This window comes from Hippocampus zosterae, chromosome 4 (assembly GCF_025434085.1).
Source record: "Hippocampus zosterae strain Florida chromosome 4, ASM2543408v3, whole genome shotgun sequence".
Lineage (NCBI taxonomy): Eukaryota > Metazoa > Chordata > Actinopteri > Syngnathiformes > Syngnathidae > Hippocampus > Hippocampus zosterae.
Window position 1 is genome coordinate 26,088,591 of NC_067454.1, and position 16,800 is coordinate 26,105,390.

Here is a 16,800-nt window from a genome sequence, read left to right on the forward strand (position 1 = left end):
GCCGAGTGCGTCCGGGCAGCAGGCCTCTTGGATAGGTTCAGAGATAAAAAAAAAAAATCCCCGTTCAATCTCAATGGCGGGGAGCGGGCCGACCCGGCGGCGGAGAGCGGGCCTCACTCGGCCGCCGAGTGCGGCCGGGCAGCAGGCCTCTTGGATAGGTTCAGAGATAAAAAAAATAATAATCCCCGTTCAGTCTCAATGGCGGGGAGCGGGCCGGGTGCGCCCGGGCAGCAGACCTCTTGGACAGGTTGAGAGATTAAAAAAAAATAGCCCGCGTTCAGTCTCAATGGCGGGGAGCGGGCCGGCCCGGCGGCCGAGTGCGGCCGAGCAGCAGGCCTCTTGGACAGGTTGAGAGATTAAAAAAAATAGCCCCCGTTCAGTCTCAACGGCGGGAAGCGGGCCAGCCCGGCGGCCGAGTACGGCCGAGCAGCAGGCCTCTTGGACAGGTTGAGAGATAAAAAAAAATTGCCCACGTTCAGTCTCAATTGCGGGGAGCGGGCCGGCCCGGCGGCGGAGAGCGGGCCGGCCCGGCAGAGGAGAGCAGGCCCCCCCATTCATTCTCGGCAATACCGCTTGTGTCCGTCAGAGGGCGGTGTAGTAGGCAAAAGGCCATTCATTTTAATGGGCGGCGGAAAGCGGGCCGGCTCGGCGGCCGAGTGCGGCCGGGCAGCAAGCCTCTTGGACAGGTTGAGAGATAAAAAAAAATAGCCCCCGTTCAGTTTCAATGGCGGGGAGCGGGCCGTCCCGGAGGCCGATTGCGGCCGGGCAGCAGGCCTCTTGGACAGGTTGAGAGATAAAAAAAGAAATAGAACCCGTTCAGTCTCAATGGCGGGGAGCGGGCCGGCCCGGCGGCGGAGAGCGGGCCGCCGAGTGCGGCCGGGCAGAAGGCCTCTTGGACAGGTTGAGAGATAAAAAAAAAAATCCCCGTTCAATCTCAATGGCGGGGAGCGGGCCGGCCCGGCGGCGGAGAGCGGCCGGGGAGCAGGCCCCTTGGACAGGTTGAGAGATAAAAAAATAATAATCCCCGTTCAGTCTCAATGGCGGGGAGCAGGCCACACTCGGCCGCCGAGTGCGGCGGGCAGCAGGCCCCTTGGACAGGTTGAGAGATGACAAAAAAATTAATCCCCGTTCAGTCTCAATGGCGGGGAGCGGGCCGGCCTGGCGGCGGTGAGTGGGCCGCACTCGGCCGCCAAGTGCGGCGGGCAGCAGGCCTCTTGGACAGTTTGAGAGATAAAAAAATAATAATCCCCGTGCAGTCTCAATAGCGGGGTGCGGCCGGCCCGGCGGCGGAGTGCAGCCGGCCGCCGAGTGCGGCCGCCGAGTGCGGCCGGGGAGCAGGCCTCTTGGACAGGTTGAGAGATAAAAAAATAATAATCCCCGTCCAGTCTCAATGGCGGGGTGCGGGCCCCTTGGACAGGTTGAGAGATAAAAAAATAATAATCCCGGTGCAGTCTCAATAGCGGGGTGCGGGCCGGCCCGGCGGCGGAGTGCGGCCGGCCGCCGAGTGTGGCCGGGGAGCAGGCCTCTTGGACAGGTTGCGAGATAAAAAAATAATAATCCCCGTGCAGTCTCAATAGCGGGGTGCGGGCCGGCCCGGCGGTGGAGTGCGGCCGCCGAGTGCGGCCGGGGAACAGGCCCCTTGGACAGGTTGAGAGATAAAAAAATAATAATCCCCGTTCAGTCTCAATGGCGGAATGCGGGCCGGCCCGGCGGCGCAGTGCGGCCGGGGAGCAGGCCTCTTGGACAGGTTGAGAGATAAAAAAATAATAATCCCCGTGCAGTCTCAATAGCGGGGTGCGGGCCGGCCCTGCGGCGGAGAGCGGGCCGCACTCGGCCGCCAAGTGCGGCGGGCAGCAGGCGTCTTGGACAGGTTGAGAGATAAAAAAATAATAATCCCCGTTCAGTCTCAATGGCGGGGAGCGGGCCGGCCTGGCGGCGGTGAGCGGGCCGCACTCGCCCGCCAAGTGCGGCGGGCAGCAGGCCTCTTGGACAGGTTGAGAGATAAAAAAAATAATAATCCCCGTTCAGTCTCAATGGCGGGGAGCGGGCCGGGCCGGCCCGGCGGCGGAGAGCGGGCCGCACTCGGCCTTTGCAGTCTTTCACCGAGAAAAAAATCATGTAGTACCCTCCCATACCGCTAGGGAGCAGCAACAGCTAGCCAATTGCCATGTGTTTTGACAGAGACAAGCGAATTTGTGACGCATGAATGCAGGACGACGATGAAAGAATAAATATGAAAGATGATAAAATACTGTTTTCTTTGTGTTATTTTGATTCCAATTCAAGCTGTTATAACGTCATTCTTCAATGTTAAAAACGGTTATAGTAACAATATAACATGTTAATTGTTAAAATTAACAGTCTTTCTGGCTTTTCGTTGCCGGAGTATTGTATGCCGTGCCACTGCTATTGCCCGTGTGTCGTTTATTCTCGTTCTCGTGATTATTGCTCTTGTTCTAACCGACGGTTCTCTTTGTATAGTACAGTTATCGTTTTAATAGTCTCCAGTTTATTTTTAATAAAAATAAACTATTTTTTGTGTGTTTTTCCTGGTCCTCACTTTTGACCGGCGATTTCTGTTTCCTCTTTCTGACGGTGCAATTTTTTTAATAAACATTATTTTTTGTACGGAGTTCTTGTTGGAGTCTGGTATTTTGGGATCCGAAAACATTATTTATCTTCGAACGAAGCGTGACGTCCTCGCTTCGTTCGGAACATAACAGAATGCATTTGTGGTTTTACAGTGCTAAGGCGGTGTCTCGGTCTCTCTCCCTTTTTCTCTCCCTCTCTCTCTCACACACACTTTCAGGCAGGGGACTCGGCAAACGCTGTTCACTTACTGCACATAGAGAGCACCAACAGCCTGGAAGCTCAAACTCGGAAAAAACATCATAATAGGAATTATAATAATAACAGTATATCCATCCATCCATCCATTTTCCGAACCGCATGATCCTCAATAGGGTCACGGGGGGGTGCTGGAGCCTATCCCAGCTGTCTTCGGGCAGTAGGCGAGGGACACCCTGAATCAGTTGCCAGCCAATGGCAGGGCACACAGAGACGAACAACCATTCGCACTCACACTCACACCTAGGGACAATTTCGAGTGTTCAATCAGCCTACCATGCATGTTTTTGGAATGTGGGAGGAAACCGGAGCACCCGGAGAAAAACCCACGCAGGCCCGGGGAGAACATGCAAACTCCACACAGGGAGGCCGGAGCTGGAATCGAACCCGGTACCTCTGCACTGTGAAGCCGACGTGCTAACCACTGGACTACCGGGCCGCCCATAACAGTATATAATATTGATAATCAAGGTTTGTAATGTATTGTAATGCCCCTCAGTAGCGGAGAGAAGGATGCTCGCAGTCGCTGATACTCTTAATCATTTTTAATAACAAAATAAGTAATAAACACACGCATGCAAGGAGTTGCTGTTCGCCACAACTCACGCCCATGCGCTCCACACTCAGACTAACTCCCGGAGCCAATATTCCCCCCAACCTGGCTCCTCCCCTCCCTATGATGTCACACAAATACAAGCAACAGATATTACACTGCCCTCCCCTTTATGAAACCCTCGCCCCGAGGGTTCAACAAAAAAAGTCCTCCGGCCGTCGTGGTCTTCGTCTCGGCCTCTGTGGTCGGCCTGGCTCTGAGTCGATAGCACCTTCAGCTGGCTGGCTCGGGACAACATTGATGGGATCTGGGGAACATGGATCCACATGTTCTGAACTGGCGGATGAAGCGGACCCCGCCTCAAATACAGGAACACCGCTGCCCCGGTAGGGGGCCAACCTGTCCCGATGTAGGGCAACCTTTCTGCCCCTGGGGGGAACTGCCACCCGATAAACTACCTCCCCCACCCGCTCAAGTACCCTACATGGACCGTCCCAATGGCTGTCTAGCTTGGGGCAGCGCCCTTTTTTTCTTTTAGGTGTATACACCCAAACCAGTTCCCCAATCTGGAAGTTCCGCCCCTTGCTCCGCACGTCATAGTTTCGCTTTTGACGTGCACCGGCTTTCTCCAGCTGGTCCCGTGCGAATGCGTGCGCTGCCTCCAGCCGATCCTGCAGTTTCCGGGCGTACTCCAGCCCCGGCTGGTCCTCTGAGCTGCCGGGAGGTCTTCCAAACGCCATCTCTGCCGGTGTCCGAATTTCCCGGCCCAACATAAGCAGAGCAGGAGTACAGCTCGTGGAACTTTGGACCGCTGAACGATAAGCCATCAGTACCAGCGGAATGTGCTGGTCCCAATCACGTTGGTGTTTGGAGGTGAGGATGGCGAGCTGCTGTTGCATGGTGCGGTTAAATCGTTCCACAAGACCATCGCTCTGCGGATGCAAAGGTGTGGTGCGTGTTTTCTGCATGTCCAGGCGTTTACAAAGAGCAGCAAAAACTTTGGACTCAAAATTTCTACCTTGGTCACTATGGAGGATATCTGCAGTCCCAAACCGACAGAACATGCCCTCCAGTAGCGCATCCGCCACTGTCTCCGCCTCTTGGTCTGGCAGTGCATATGCCTCAGGCCACTTAGTAAAATAGTCCATCGCACATAGCACGTAACGGTTCCCTCTGTCCGTCACGGGGAAATGGCCCATAATGTCCATAGCAACCCTCTCCATGGGCGCCCCAACCCTCTGTTGCTGAAGCGGTGCGTGCGATTGGTCTTGAGGTCCCTTGTAGGCCGCACACTCGTCACAGCGCCGGCAGAAGTCCTCTATGTCCCGTCGATGCTGACCCCAATAGAACCCTTGGCGCAGCCATCGGAGGGTCTTGGTGCTGCCAAAGTGTCCTGAGCCGGTGCTCCCATGGCATGCTCTCAGCACCATCTCTTTAAGAGCTCCGGGCACTACCACCTGCCATCTCTCCTCCCCGGTGGCTGGTTCCTTCCAGGCACGCTGCAACACGCCGTCCTTCATGCGTAACACAGAAAACTTGCTCCAAAAGCCTTTGGTGGCAGAGGAGAGTCCCATCACTCCTTCCCAGGGTGGCCTCCTGCCACTCTGGACCCACTGTCGCACAGGGTTGAGATCACGGTCCTCTTCCTGCTTGACAGCCCACTCTGTAGTGTCCACAGCCTCCAACGTGCAGCATGACGGTCCAGCAGCAGTCGCTTCCCCACGCAGCTCCAACTCCCTGGCATCCCGCCGGTCGCAGTAGCTGCAGCCACTAACAGAACATGGCCGCCGGGAAAGGGCGTCAGCGTTGGCGTGTTGAGCCCCAGCCCGATGTACCACAGTGAAGTGGAACGCCTGCAGCTCCTCCAGCCACCGTGCTACTTGGCCTTCTGGTTCCTTGAATGACATCAGCCACTGTAGTGCAGCGTGATCTGTCCTGATGGTGAAAGGCACGCCACACAGGTAGTACTTGAAATGGCGTGTAGCCAAAACAACTGCTAGCAGTTCACGTCTGGTAACACAGTAGCGTCGTTCACTCTTATTGAAAGTGCGGCTGAAATAGGCCACCACTCGCTCACCTTCCGGACCCACCTGAGACAACACCGCCCCCATGCCGACATTACTTGCGTCTGTATCCAGCACAAAAGGTAAGGCTGGATCTGGCGAGGTGAGAACAGGAGCATTCATGAGGGCTCTTTTTAGGCTGCAGAACGCCTCCTGACAATCCGGCAACCAGAGGAAGGGTTGGTTGTCTTTAAGGAGGTGGAATAAGGGCGCCCCGATGCAAGAGAATCCCTTCACGAACCTTCTGTAGTACGAGGCCAGCCCCAAGAAACTTTTCAACTGCTTCTGGTCCCTTGGTACTGGCCAATCTTTAATGGTGCGGACCTTCTCCTCCAGCGTGCTGATGCCCTCACCGTTCACTTGGTGGCCCAGGAACTCCACCTCCCGCTGCATAAAGTGGCACTTTTCTGGGTGCAGTTTCAGCCCAGCCCCTGCAATTCTTCCCAGCACCAGTCTCAGAGACTCCATTGCAGCCTGAAAAGACCCACCATGGAGGAGGACATCATCCAAATACACCAGGCACCTTTGCCTCGGAATGTTTGAGAGCAGTATGTTGATAAATATATGTAATACAAAAATACGCCAAAAAAAACCCTTTTGTCTGTCTACTTTTAGTGCCCCCCCCCCCTTTCATTGCATAATATAAGCTTGCCAAAAACAACCCAAAACGTTGTTGTGGAAAAGTTGTGACCTGCACATTGATTACGCTCTGAAAATGAAATGGAATGTTACGAAACCAAGTTCTTTCATATGCAACGATTATGCCGACATTTTTGAGAGGTTCATGTGCCAACAGCGACATCTTTTGATGAAACTGTAATTTGGAGGAAAAAAAATTGGATCTTAAAGCTGTTTTTGATTTGTCCTTTTTATATTCAGTTTTCACATTATACCCAGAATATTTATTTGGTGTCCTAACAGTCCTTGTCTATTGTTATGCAGCGAAACAGCAGGCCAGGTGAAAAAAGAATAAAAAGGCAATTCAGCCAGGATTCAGGAAGGAGATTTTCCAGTTTTCTTTATTTTCAGGAGTGATAGTTGACCAGTTTTGAGCAGCCCACGTGTAGCACTGCTCTCCAAGTTGTCCGGCCCCCAGTGACTTCCTCATTCCTCTTATAAAGGGAGTTCAATTGAGCTTGAGGCCAATCAGGTCCAAGCAACAGTTGGCCCTTCCCAGGTGGTTGCAATTACCTCATCTGAAATAATTTGCATTCTACAAAGTGCATTAAGTTCTACAAACCTTTCTACCTTTCTTCCATCCAAAATCCACAAAGAAAGTCTTTCGTCATTATGACATCTATAAAGGTAGAATACTGAATGTTTAATGGACCTGTGTTTTAAATATAGGCCTACATATGTCACGTCACGTGGCCGCCAGCAGCAGGCTTTTCGGGCTGATTATCCTCCTTTATTAAGAGGCTCCGGCAGTCCACTCACTGCCGGAGAATTCCATGCCGTGCCATTGTTCTCTCGCGCTATTTCCTCGATTGTTAACTACTCGTTGCCTCGTTGCCTTTCTGCCTTGCGGCCATCACTCTTGTTATTCGCGTTTGCCTCTAAATTGTATATCTCTAGTTTACCCAATCAGTACTTCCTCGCACTTTGTTTTTTAGCGAGCGTTTTCGGTTGTTTTTCCTTATTTCCTGGTCCTTATTTGACCTGCGCTTTTTGTTACCGTTTTCCCTGTCGGTGTCACGTTCTGCCCGAGGCGATGAGTAGATCGCCTCGTACAGAACAAACTAAAGGGGTGGATTCCCAGTTAAGCAGACACGGAAAGATCTTGTCAGAGAAAACAAAGAGTCTTTAATGACATAACAGAAAGAGCCCGACAGGGAAAACGGTAACAAAAAACGCTGGTCAAATAAGGACCAGGAAATAAGGAAAACAACCGAAAACGCTCGCGGAAAAACAAAGAGCGAGGAAGTACAGAATAGGTAATCTAGAGCAATACAATTTAGATGCAACGCGAATAACAAGAGTGGTGGCCGTGAGGCAAAAAGGCAACGAGTAATATCAATCGAGGAAATAGCGCGAGAGAGCAATGGCACGGTAAGGAATTCTCCGGCAGTGAGAGGACTGCCGGAGCCTCTTAATAAAGGAGGATAATCAGCCCGAAATTACGGACAGGTGTGCAGATGGCGGAGGGAAAAAACCCGCCACCTGCTGGCGGGCACGTGACGTGACAGTCGGGCTCTTTCTGTTAAGTCATTAAAGACTCTTTGTTTTCTCTGACAAGATCTTTCCGTGTCTGCTTAACTGGGAATCCACCCCCTTTAGTTTGTTCTGTACGAGGCGATCTATTCCTCGCCTCGGGCAGAACGTGACAGAATTCTCCGGCCACCATGGATCCCGCAGACATCGAAAAGATATTGTCCGCTCTTTCCCGACAAGAGCAACAGATGAGTCAGCACGGCCAAGCCATTTCGGAACTCCGCGGCGCGGTCTCCATGCTGGCTCATCGGTTCGATGAATTCGAACCTCGCTTAGTTCGGGTGGAGGAACGGAGACCACCTCGTCCAACCACCCCGGAAGCGCCCTCCTCATATCCCACTATGTCGAGGGAGCCCTCGCTTCCACACCCCCCTCGTTACGGGGGTGAGCACGGGCAGTGTGGACACTTCCTACACCAGTGCTCTCTCATATTTGACCAACAGCCGTCTGCCTACGCTAATGACGCCGCCAAGGTGGCTTATGTTATGAGTCTGTTGACAGGTCCGGCGGCGTCATGGGTGATTGCGACCAGTGACGCAAAGCCGAATCTCCGTTCATCGTTCCCTGATTTTGTGGCAGCTTTTCGTCGGGTGTTCCACCATCCCGTGCGGGGCAGAGAGGCAGAGGGTCGGCTACTCGCCCTCCACCAGGGAAAGCGGTCGGTCGCGGACTACTCCATTGAGTTCCGGATCCTGGCCGCACAAAGTGGATACGACGATCGAGCACTGTGTGGACTGTTTCGCCGTGGCCTGAACTCGCAACTCAAGGACGAGCTGGCGACCCGCGACCACAGAACCGATTTGGAGGAGCTGATCGACCTCTCCCTCCTCATGGACAATCGCCTGAGGGAGCGAAGCCGGGAGCGTGGAGGTGATCGGTATCCGTTTCGACGCACCGCGTACCGTGAGGAACATCGTGGGCTCGGTGACCACTCCCAAGGCCGGGAGACAGCAACCACGGAGGAACCGATGCAGCCGGGCAGCAAGGACGTTGGTGCGGAGGAAAGAAGGCGCCGTCTCAGCGACCGTGCTACGACGGACGGCGTCCAACCATCTCCTCACGCCGCAACCAGCTATCCGGGGTCGTCATTCCATGTCCACCCCGAGTACTGTGAGTCACGATCCCGCGCGTCACCCCCCGAGTCTAGGCGAGTCGACACGCGACCGGGACACCCCAATAGACTTGAGCTCGAGGGGGAGATATTTGGTGGGTCCCGGTCAAGGCGGGTTCGGGCCCTGGTAGACTCAGGAGCGGATGACTGTTTAATGGACACCAATCTCGCGTCCGACCTGGGTTGTTTTTTAGAAGAATTGATTGATTAGAAGCGAGTTCGTGATTTTGATGGGCGTCTCCTGGCGGTAGTAACGCATAGAACGGAGCCGCTAAAGCTTCTACTTTCCGGCAATCATATCGAGCATCGCCGGTTTTACGTAATGCGGTCCCGCAACGCTCCGATCATCCTCGGATTACCCTGGCTTAAGACGCATAACCCCGTGATTTCATGGGGGCGCCCAGCAATAGATAGCTGGAGCCAGTATTGTTATCAGCACTGCTTACAATCAGCCGTCGGGAAGCACGAACGCGTCACGCCCCCCGAGGAGATCTGCCTTGACGGAGTGCCGGAGTGCTATCGGGATCTTAGGGAAGTATTCAGCGAGGATCGCGCGCGCTCCTTGCCCCCACACCGCCCCTACGATTGCGGTATAGACCTGCAGGCGGGCGCTCCGTTGACGACCTTGCGGCTGTAACAGGTATCCCAACCCGAGCGCGAGGCGTTGACGGAGTACATCAACAGCTCGCTCGCTGCAGGTCTCATTAGACCAGCACGTTCACCGTTAGGGGCGGGTTTTTTCTTCGTGGGGAAGAAAGATAAGACCCTGCGACCCTGCGTAGACTATCGGGGATTAAATGAAATCACGATCAAGAATAAATACCCCCTACCCTTGTTAGACTCCGCCTTCGCCCCACTGCAATCGGCCTCTGTCTTCTCGAAACTAGACTTGTTAGGCTGTTAGGCTGGTGCTACAACGTCTACTGGAGAACCGGCTCTTCGCCAAGGCAGAAAAGTGTGAGTTCCATGTCCCCGTCATCTCCTTCCTGGGGTTCATTATAGAACAGGGCAGGTTTCGAGCGGACCCCATTAAGACGCGTGCGGTCACTAATTGGCCGGTTCCTACCAGTCGCAAGAAACTGCAGCGCTTTTTGGGGTTCGCCAACTTCTACAGACGTTTTATCCGCGGATACAGCCAGAAGGCGCTTCCCTTAACCCGCCTTACGTCTGTCAAGATCCCATTTAAGTGGGATCCGACCGCGGATGCGGCGTTTGCTAACCTGAAGGCGGCGTTTACTAGTCCCCCTGTACTACAACATCCTGATCCTGACCTTCCTTTTATTGTAGAGGTGGACACCTCGGATTCAAGGGTGGGTGCGGTGCTGTCCCAACATTCTCCGGTCGACCAGAAGCTGCACCCCTGCGCCTTCTTCTCCCGTCGACTCAGTGCCGCCGAATCCAATTACGACGTGGGCAACCGTGAACTGTTGGCAGTTGTGACCGCCTTGCAGGAGTGGCGGCACTGGCTCGAGGGGGCAAAGGAACCTTTTACGGTCTACACGGATCATAAGAACCTCGCTTATCTCCGCTCCGCCAAAAGACTAAACGCCCGTCAGGCCCGGTGGGCCCTCTTTCTCCCCAGGTTCGACTTCGTCCTTACCTACTCTCCCGGGTCTAAGAACACTAAGCCCGACGCCCTTTCCCGTCTCCACGAACCTGCGGGGAGGGACCGATCCCCGGAGACCATCCTCCCGACCCAGTGCATCGTGGGGGCCGTCCAATGGGAGATTGAGCAGCGGATCCAGGCAGCCTTGGAGGGGGTTCAGGTGCCGGCGGGGAGGCTGTTCGTACCTCTGCCCCTCCGATCTGAGGTTCTGCAGTGGGGACATGGGTCCAAGGTGGCATGTCACCCCGGGGTGAACCGGACGGTGCAACTCGTCGCCCAGCGGTTCTGGTGGCCGGAGCTCCGTAGTGACGTGACGGAGTTCATCAAGGCCTGCACCTCCTGCGCCTGCGGCAAGTCGTCCCATCAACCTCCGGCGGGACTGCTCCAGCCGTTGCCCATTCCTCCTCGCCCGTGGTCCCACATCGCTCTGGACTTCATCACGGGCCTCCCTCCTTCCCGGGGTCGAACTGTCGTGCTCACGATCGTGGACCGCTTCTCCAAGGCTGCTCATTTTGTGCCTTTGTCCAGGTTGCCGTCGGCGCTGGAGACCGCCGACCTCCTCGTCAAACACGTTTTCCGTCTCCACGGCATTCCGGCGGACATCGTGTCGGATCGGGGGCCCCAGTTTGTGTCTCGCGTCTGGAAGCGGTTCTGCCGGTCCCTCGGAGCTACGGCCAGCCTGACCTCGGGATACCACCCCCAGTCCAATGGACAGGCTGAGCGCGCCAATCAGGATCTGGGGACGGCCCTCCGCTGTGTGTGCCTCCACCGTCCCGCATCCTGGGTCGACCACTTACCCTGGGTGGAATATGCCCACACACCCTCGTCTCTTCCGCCACAGGCAGATCACCATTCATGACGGCTTACGGGTACCAGCCACCGTTGTTCCCATCCCAGGAGGGGCAGGTGGAGTTCCCTTCTGTACAGCACCACCTTAAGCGGGCCCATCACGTGTGGAAGGAGGCCCGGGCTGCGTTGTCCCGCACTGCGACCCGGAACCGGCAGATCGCAGATCGTCGTCGGCGCCCGGCGCCCTCATATGTGGTGGGACAGAAGGTGTGGCTGGCAACGAGGGATCTTCGCCTGGCCGGCACGTCTGCAAAACTGGGACCCCGATTCACTGGACCATTTGAGGTTGAGGCCGTCATCAGTCCCGTCGCAGTCAGGCTCCGGCTACCGGCCTCCATGAAGGTTCACCCCGTGTTCCACGTCTCCCTGCTCAAGCCTGTCTTCCAGCACCTTGGCGCCTCCTCCCGCTCCGCCGCCACCTCCGCGGGTGGTCGATGGTGGCCCGGTGTACGCGGTACGTGCCATCCTGGACTCTCGGCGCAGGGGCAGGGGTTTCCAGTACCTGGTCGACTGGGAGGGCTACGGGCCGGAGGAGCGGCAATGGGTGCCCCGCTCCTGGATCCTTGATCCGTCCCTTTTGCGCGACTTCCACACTGCTCATCCGTCCAAGCCGGGTAGTCCGCCGGGAGGCGTCCATTGAGGGGGGGGTACTGTCACGTCACGTGCCCGGCAGCAGGTGGTGGGCTTTTCCCTCCGCCAACTGCACACCTGTCCGTAATTTCGGGCTGATTATCCTCCTTTATTAAGAGGCTCCGGCAGTCCACTCACTTCAGGAGAATTCCATGCCGTGCCATTGTTCTCTCGCGCTATTTCCTCGATTGTTAACTACTCGTTGCCTTTTTGCCTTGCGGCCATCACTCTTGTTATTCGCGTTTGCCTCTAAATTGTATATCTCTAGTTTACCCAATCAGTACTTCCTCGCACTTTGTTTTTTAGCGAGCGTTTTCGGTTGTTTTTCCTTATTTCCTGGTCCTTATTTGACCAGCGCTTTTTGTTACCGTTTTCCCTGTCGGGCTCTTTCTGTTAAGTCATTAAAGACTCTTTGTTTTCTCTGACAAGATCTTTCCGTGTCTGCTTAACTGGGAATCCACCCCCTTTAGTTTGTTCTGTACGAGGCGATCTATTCCTCGCCTCGGGCAGAACGTGACAACATAGTGTCATAATTAATTTAGAAAATGTTTGTACCATGGTTCAAAACTTTGTTTCACTGTTAATTGTAGTGGCATTTATTATTATTTTTAAATTATTTATTTTTATTAATTTGAGTATTTGGTGCCATGTGTGGTGTTTTACAAAGACTTGATTATTATTATTTATCTCTTATTTTTGTGAACATTTTTGAAACATTAATATTGACAAGTTGGGAAACACCAAGAATTTATGCTTGCGGCACCAAAATGGTTGGTTACTTTTGTAGCATTCAGAGTGCAAGTGTTTCCATTTTCAAACGCAGTAACCATTTATACATGAAAATGTTAAGGCCATAGTATTGCCTTCAATTTAAGTTGCACCATCATTTATACAAGTGTCACAAATACTGGCACAAGCTGTAAAATGTAATCAAAATTGACATCATCAATCATTTTAATTGACTTTGCTATTCATCTGTACATACATTAAAGAATACAGGCTGTAGGATAATAACAGCGATATAAGAGCAGCTGCTTGCTGCACTTTACATGATACAATTAGTCGACTATTTGCAACAACTTTTGGTGACAAGCAAAATAATCGTTTGCTACAGTCCTCGCTGTGATTTGTTATTGCATAGCCGAGCCATTGGGTTAGTGCTCAACATTAATTCATGTTATTCATGTGACGTGCATAAAACTTGCCATGGAATGCAGACATTAAAACCGCAGTTGGAGAGGGGCTGTGTGTGCTTGTGTTCCAATGTGTATGTGTGTGTCAGATAAAACTGTATGAATGTGAACAGCAGACTACGAATCAATACACTCATGGACAAAATTGTGGGTATGCCTCAGTTCATGAAAGAAAATAATTGTCACGTTGTGCCCGAAGCGATAGAATGATCGCTTCGTGCACAACAAAATAAGGACGTGGATCCCCGAAATAGCAGACACAAAAAGAGATCTTGTCAGATAACAAAAGGAGTCTTTAATAACGAACACAAAATAACCCGACAGGGAGAATAACAAAAAGCGCTGGTCAAAATAGGGACCAGTGATAAAATAAAAGGACAACAGAAAACGCTTGCGGAAAAAGATGGCAAGGAGGGTCAGATTAGAAGAATGAATATAAGTTTCACTCGCAAGAGGAAACAACGACGCGTCAATACAGCACAAGGCTAAGAGGCAATGAATAAATGCAAGTAGGAATTGGGCGAGAGAAATTTTGTCACGGCGTGGAATTCTCCGGCAGTGAGTAGACTGCCAGAGCGTCCAAATAAAGGCTGCGCAATTACTCCCTAATGGGTGACAGGTGTGTAAACGGTGGGCAGAAAGCCCGCCCTCTGCTGGCAACCACGGGACGTGACAATAATAATGTGAATGGAAATTCACCAATAATAATCTGACATTACTTTTGAATTGTGGTTCAAGAGAATGATAAATAATTACGAACAGAATTAAAAGCAAACTCATGAAAAAGACTGGACAAAAATAGTCGTACTAACTGAATATTTTCTTGCACAACTTTTGAAGCAATTACTGCAATCAAATCCGTCCATCCATTTTCTAGTCCGCTTCAATCCTCAATGGTGTCGCGGGCTTGCTGGAGCCTATCCCAGCTGTTCAGACAGTAGGCGAGAGATACCCTGAAATAGTTGCCAGCCAATCGCAGGGCACACATAGACCAACAACCATTTGTGCTCACACTCACACCGAGGGACAATTTAGTGTGTTCCATTCACCTCCCATGCATGTGTTTTAGAATGTGGGAGGAAACGGGAGTACCCGGAGAAAATCTACGCAGGCACGGGGGAGAACATGCAAACTCAACACAGGAAGGCTGAAGCCGAAATCAAATCCTGCACCACTGCATTGTGTGTAACCAGGGCGGCACTGTGCAATCAACTGATTTTTGTCATTTTTGAAACTTTTGCACCTGTGAGCTGTTATTTGGCCCCACTCTTCATGAACAAACTGTTCGATTTGACCCGGGTTTGAGGGAACGGATATTCAATGGCATTTAGATCAGGGCTCAAAGTAGGCCACTTCAGAAGAGTCCAATGTTCTGCTCTTATCCATTCAAGGTGTTTTTAGACAGAGGTGGGAGTGTGCTGTTGCAAGACCCGTATTAGACCTACCTAATGCAGCTATTTGGAATGCCCTGAACACAAGATAAATGACTGTAACAGATGTTGAATTGGCAGACCAAAGAAAACATGAACCATTGATGATAGACAGTAAGAGTCATATAGAAGGCACAAAAATTATTGTATGTGACATTGACAAACAGCTCCAGCAGGTAGGGGCATAGTAGATATCAATCTACTGGTTTCATAACACTTTACAAACAAAAAATGTCACCAGACTATGTGTAGAAGACTGGACTGGTTCAGAATTGTGTCTATGTTGATGTTAAAAGAATTCATTCTTTATGTGTTCCCCAACACCCATATAGAATTTATTTTCTAATTTGCTTGCTGGATTTTCTGTTTTGGTGCATTTTTTTCTTAGAGCCATTGAAGGTATCACTAATTTACCTTTTTCTGAGTCGGTATTTGAACGCACCTGGAGCCGAATTAGGAGAGAAGGCAGGTTTTGGATGCGATACGGGCTTGTATTCGTTTGGAACTTTTAGAAGTATACGCTTAAAAGTCAACACTGTAGCTCTTTTTTGTCTCGAAGCTGCAACATATGAAAACCAAGAAAAAAATATGACTTTAAATGGTCATGCCATGACCGGTTCCCATACTGCAGACCACCGTGTGATGTCTGAGACACAGATCCATGGCCTAACCCAGCGTGGTCAGTCTGTGATGTCGTCCAAAATCCAATCATGCTGGTCAATGCTTGATTGCTCCAGCTTGTCCCTCAGAAGTGCAGCCTGAAACAACGTCACAACATTGACATGTGTTGAAAACTTAAATCGAATAAGTTTAATTCATTATGACGGCAATTCAAAGCCAAATATAAGAATCAATACTTCACTATTAAATGATAACATTGTTTTTTCCAAAACGGCAGCGGCAGGAGTAATGATGTGTTTAACCTTTAACAACCTGGAGATTTTTACAGTTGAACACTCTTTATTTATTCATTCATTCATTTTGCGATCCACTTATACTCACGAGGGTCGCGGGGGGTGCTGGAGCCTATCCCAGCTCAAAATTGTCCCTATGTGTGAGTGTGAGCGCAGATGATTGTTTCTTTCTGTGTGCCCTGCAATTGGCTGGCAACTGATTCAGGGTGTCCCCCGCCTACTACCTGAAGACAGATGGGATAGGCTCCAGCACACCCCGTGTGAGGATAAAGCGGATCAGAAAATGGATGAACAGATGGATGGACGGAGACAGCCGTGAGCTAGGTGAATAATACGACAGCCAGTTATCGACTTGACAGACTCTTTCAAGGCAGCTTGTAACAAGGCATGATTATAGATAGGTGCAGCTCATGAGTGAACTGGAGACTGGAAAAACAAAGAAAAAGGGACATGACGGGGTCATAACAATCATACTCATCCCTTGGCGAGAATGAGACTTATTTGCTGCCATTGAGGCAATGATTACTGTCTTAGCAACCCCGCAACATGTCCAGAAACACTTACAAGTAAGACAAAGCTTGCTGCTAGCTAACAGGTGCTGTATAAGTAGCACTGAGCTTGCCTCGATCTCCGGCTACCCGCGTGTATGTTGCGTAAGCAACGTTTTTTTGGGACTGTCTCAGCGGTTAAATTATGAGAAAAAACATCTGATTCTCAATTTGTTTTGATGAGGCGGAAAATGCTAATTTTGACTCTAAACTGCGATGCAAAGCCACTTATTTCAAGCTGGGAAGCCAGAGTACAAATAACATTACGTTTTTCAGCACTGACTAGTGGTGTCGAAATTACAAATATTCAGATGTTGCTTAAGTGACAAAACAAACTTGTACCGTATTGGCCCAAATATAAGACAGTGTTTTTTGCATTGAAATAAGAAAAAGTGGGGGTCATCTTATATTCGGGTCTAGACATTATACCCATTTACGACGCTAGATGACGCCAGATATCATTGAAGCGAATGCTGAACATGACTCCCCAGGCCGAAGTGAACACCTGTCATGAAGAATAAAAATATAAATAGCGGTAAGAAAGAAAAGAGAAGAAAATAATAGAAAAGATAACAGAAAATGGAGAAACTTAGCAACAATCTTGAGAAAATTGGGTCGAAGATCGGCCAGGTTAACTGGCAGCTGAGGAGAAGTTATGATGTAATTTACATTTCAAAAACCAGAAGCCATTCATTTACAAATGTGATTGCACTTTTGTTTACATATTTAAATGTTCAGATGCATTAGTTTCAGATGTACTGTAATTATTTTCTGCATAAAAATTAATTTGGTGTTCAAAAAGTCTTATTTCAAACTTGAGTCTTGAAAAAGAGGGGGTCGTCTTA